This window comes from Gekko japonicus, unplaced genomic scaffold, assembly GCF_001447785.1.
Source record: "Gekko japonicus isolate JY-2015 unplaced genomic scaffold, Gekko_japonicus_V1.1 scaffold4, whole genome shotgun sequence".
Taxonomy (NCBI): Eukaryota; Metazoa; Chordata; class Lepidosauria; order Squamata; family Gekkonidae; genus Gekko; species Gekko japonicus.
Window position 1 is genome coordinate 854,863 of NW_015165234.1, and position 5,327 is coordinate 860,189.

A 5,327-nucleotide genomic window follows, 5' to 3' on the forward strand; every position below is an offset into this window, starting at 1 on the left:
GGGGGTTGCAAGCATAGGGGGGATGCTTGCCTTGGTTCCACTGTCTGATGGGGGGGTCTGCCCAGGTGAACTTTCCCTGTGAGTTTGCTGTCTTATTTCTGAGCTGTTCCATAGACTCCTGTAACTGCAGCTGTCTTTTCTGGAAAGAGCATTGGAGAGACTTTTTGGGGGAGTCTGTAACTGGGACGCCAGAAATGTAATCCACCCCCAACTTGAAGAGATTGTAAAAGAGCAGGTGGCAGGGTGAGGTTCCCTGTGCATTTGGTGTGTGTAACTTGCAGGGGGTCCATTCTATATACTTTTGAACCTGTGTCTGACATGTCCCCCCAAAAAACACTTCCCTGACTTGACCTTAGTCCTGTTGGGTTCACAGTGCCACAGTGGCACTAGTTCTGCTGGGCACATTGCACTGGTTCTGCTGGGCTTGCAAAAATGCCTCCAACCTTCAGTTTCTACTGCAGAGATTCTCTGGGACTTCGATTCTGTTCTGCATGGCTTCTGTTGTCCTTGCTTTTTTGCTGTTTTTCCCTCCATAGGAGCACCTTCTTTGGGGGGCTGTAACTTGGACCCCATAAATCCAATCCTCATCAAACTTGGAGGGCAAGTAGAGGAGAGTCATCTGGAGATCTCTTGCATGTTTGGCATCTTTAATTTGCACAGGATCCATTCTATACAATCCTGACCCTCATGAACCTGTGCTTGTCATTTCCCCAGAAAATGCTTTCCTGGGGACACCTTCTTTGGGGGAGCCATAACTCGAACCCCATAAATTCAATCCTCACCAACCTTGGCATGTAGGTAGAGGTGGGTTAGCCGGATATCCCTTGTGAGTTTGGTGTCTCTATCATGCTGAGGGGTGTTCTACCATGTCACAAACCTCACAAATGAAACTGGTTTATTTGTGATGTTTCATGGTTCATGAAGCTGGCATACCATGAACCATACCACATTTTCCCAGTTCATGCCCATCACTACTCAACACCAGTTCTCTAGGTGAAATCCATCTGGTTGTCCTCATGAATTACCCCTGCATTGACCCATGTGGATCTATAAGAACCAGATCATCACTGAGACAGTACCCTAAGACCACAATTGTACCTTTAAAGATTGACTACCTCTTTCAATAGTCTTTCAGTAGTCATGTATGGCTGCGAGAGTTGGACTATAAGGAAGGCCGAGCGCCGAAGAATAGATTCTTTTGAACTATGGTGCTGGAGAAGACTCTTGAGAGTCCCTTGGACTGCAAGAAGATCAAATCAGTCAATCCTAAAAGAAATCAACCCTGACTGTTCCCTGGAAGGCCAGATAATGAAACTGAAGCTCAAATACTTTGGCCACCAAATGAGAAGGGAGCACTTACTGGAGAAGACCCTGATGCTGGGAAAGATTGAAGGTCAAAGAAGACGGGGATGGCAAAGGATGAGATGGTTAGACAGTGTCATAGATGCAACGAACATGAAATTGAGCAAACTTCAGAGGACGACGGAAGACAGGAAGGCCTGGCGTGATGTGGTCCATGGGGTTGCGAAGAGTCGGAATCGACTGTGCGACTGAACAACAAAAATATTATTTATATCAATACATGAAGATATAGTAGCATAATAGTATTGTGGTTTTTGTTCTAACACGGTGTTTTTCTACATCTTTTCAAAGAAGCCTGGACGTCAGTGCTCTTGTTTAACTATATTAAAGATAGCTCTCATGGATGCCAGCCAAAGGCTCAGCTACTATAGTTTTATGGAGTGTTCACAAACATTCTAACTGCTGAGGAGGTGTCAGTACAAAGAGCAAAGGAGTCTAAAAATTGTTGACTGGGAAAGGTGCAGAGCTGTGGTATTTCTGGTGTTACTTCTGCTTTACTTCTGGTAACTCAGATCATTAACAGAAAATGAACATTTGGTTCACGAAAGCATATCTTAGTATGTGTTCACATGCTTTGGTGAATAAAATTACATTGACTACAGAGTGATAAATGCAAGTTTATAGCCTCTCTTACTCTCAAATTAGAAATATACAGAATTAGAATGTTAGTTTCATTAACGTCAATTAATGTCAATTCATTAATAACAATGGACAATAATCCAGGAGAATCACTCACACGGAAATAAATGTAGAGCAGGCAAACCTACTGCATATAAAAAGACACCTGAAATTAAAAAACTCATTCCTGAAATGAAACAAAGGTTGAGCCCAGTGGTACCTTTAAGACTGCCACTGGACTAAAACTTTGTGCTCCTGCTTCAGACCAACATGGCTACCCCCCTGAATCTATCTTCATTACTGAAATATAATTGATTATACTGAGAATACACCCCTCCTTTCAAACTAGGCTGTTTATATTTTTGCTTTTTAAAAATGGGGACAGAAGGTTGGGAAATATATTTTAAAATAACACATGACTTGGATTAACCTGGCATGCTTCCAAGGAAAAAAATAAATTTCCTCGACAGTAGTAATTTTAAGAGCCTTGGAGATAAGACATCTCTGGTAGGGATGATTTATAAATATCCAGCAAAGATGCTGTTTCACCACAGATGGGGAAATGATCCTCACCTTCCCATTCATTTGGCAATAGAATTCCTTCAGTGCATCACTGGAGGTGCTGTGCTCCACACTGGAAATACCATACCTGGTTGTTCAAAGGTGAACAAAGAGATGCTGTATTTTGCTCATCGCAGAGGCAGGCAGAAGATCTATCTGACCCTTGCCAGATGGGAGCCATGACTGTAACAACTCCATCTGACTTGCCTTTAGTGTAATAGCCATCGGAGAAGATGAAGATGCAAATAACGGCTTTCAGATAATCTAGCTGTGCTATGGCAAACCATATATCAAACATCCTAACAGTACCATTATGTATCTAGTGCATCTTTATCCTCCCCTACCTCCAAGAAGTTCAGAACTGCATACATGGCTCCCTTCTTCCCCTCCTTTCCTCACAACAACCTCTGAGGTTGAGAAAGCAGGGGCAGACTGGCCATTTAACCTTAACAGGAAAGTTTCCAGTGGGATGCTACCTGGAGGGCTGTTAGTAGCCAGGAGTAAGCAGAGCCAGAGCCCAACAACTCTGCCAGCACCACTTGGCTTGAACTACTGAGCAGGGGGTTGGACTAGAGGGCCTGTAAAGCCCCTTCCAACTCCGTAATTCTATGATTCTGTTTAAAGGTGCCACTGATTCACCAGTTGTCTCTTCCTGCACTAGCACTGGTTGGCAGCAGTGCAGGAAGCAGCACTGGGTGAGCTTATGCACACTGTTGGCACCACTGACCAGATATGAGCTGAGTGGCCCCTGTGGTGCTGGCTTATCATACTGCTGAGGCCATTCGGCTCAGCTTGGTCTTGGGCCATTTTAGCTTCCCAGTCCAGTCCTGTGAGAGTGACTAGCCCAATATGAGCTACATGAGATTTGAACCCAGATCGCCCCATCCCTAGTCAGACATTCAAACCACCACACCATAATTCTTGGAAGGCAGACACAGTGGCCCATTCTGTATCTAGCATTTGCTCCAACAGAAATACCCCTCTACATTGCATGACACTTTCACTTTCTTTGATTGTCGGATTTTATTGAAGCCTCCACACTGCATGCTGGTTTGACTTCCTTTAATCTCTCAGTTTTAGGGTTGCCAAGTCTATCTTCGTCGGGAGCGGGGGGCTCCCGGCCGGCATCTTGTGCGCGAGTCACCCGGAAGTGATGGGAGGACACCAGGCACGCTGGGGGCGGGGCCACGGCCATACAAGGGAAAACCCGCCCCCAGCATGCCCAGCATGCCCACATCACTTCCGGGTGACACGCACATCGGGGTGGAGTTCCCCCCGGGGCCTGATCTGGCAGCGCCGGGGAACGGGCCTCTGGGGCGGGAAAACCCGGGGGGACTTGGGATCCCTGCTCAGTTTTATGGTACTGTCTGCAGAGATTTATGGCCATTTTAAGGCCATTCAGGGGTGACTCTGCAGTCAGTACGGCGTTGGCCTGGGGTATTTGAATGTGGTTTTGAGCCGCATCTTTTTCTGTTCCATTGCGGGTTTGGTAAAACAACAGAGCGAATGCTAGATGCAGAATGGGCCAGTGACTGCCTGTAGTTGATGTTATTTTACATATTCGTTTTATGTAACAGTCTTTTAAAAAAATTATTTACATGTGATTTCTATACGGCTCATGACCCCTAATGGGTCTCAGAGCGGTTTACATTAGACTACATCTGTAGTCGAACCTAACTAGGGCCACAATTTGTGCGGGGGGGGGGGGTTCCCTAACGGCACCCAGACGGCGGGTTTTTCTCTCCTTCCTCACTCTTGGCAGCTCCAGGCGTAGTCTCGGCGCTCCGGGCAGTCGGCAACCATCGGCGGGCTTCTTTGATGGATCCTCCGTCGGCGCTGAGGAGCAAAATTGTGACTGTAAATTATAACCACAATGCCACAGAGCTAAGCTTGGGAAATTGCAAGTCACAACTTAATTAAGAACTTCAAATGTTATAATAGATCAGCATGTACACACTACAAACCTGTCTTGTGCATTCACTAAATCCGTAAGATTTGAAGCACAGACACATCTTTTCTTTTTCTTTTTAATAAATCTCTGAACACTATGGAAGCAAGCAATGGAGAGGCAGCTGGGGGGAAAAGCAGATTCTGTGTGGTGTTTAGAAAATTACTTTCACCTTCAGCCATGTTCTATCTTATCCCACCATCTCTCCATAAGGGTCTGGGCATACAGCTTGCTCCACAGTGGTAAGGGAAGAAATATGCTTTCCCATTCAGTCAAGAAGAGATTTGTTTGGGGTTTTTTTTTTAATCTTCTTTGGCTGGATAAGAAACTTCCCTCACTAGTTTGGCTTTAGTGCTGTGCCCAGGGGTCGTTTCGTAGAAAAAGAGCTAGGGGAACTCATTAGCATAACTCATTGGCATATGCCACACCCCCTGACATCACCAGATGTGTTTCATAAGGGCACACCCCCTGACATCACTGGAAGTGTGACATAAATACTTGCAGAATCAACCCTGCTTAGCTTCCAAGATCTGCAGTTCTTGAGCTGATGGGGACCTCTGGACAACCTGGACAGGTGGCACGCTAGTCTTAGTGGACTATACCTCCCCCCCAAAAAAGCAGTGTTTTTTAAAAAGTATGATGTCCAATGAGGGGCCCGGCGGTGGACCTGCAAGGCCGGCGGGAGTGCGAGGAAGCCCCGCGAAGGCCCTCCCTGGCCCCAGGCAGGCAGGGGTGGGGAGAGGCGGGGAGGAAGCAACTTACCCTCCCTCTTCTCCTGCCTCCTCCTGGCTGAATGAGGGCCGGAAGCGGGGCGGCCGGAAGCAGGGGGCGGGGCTTC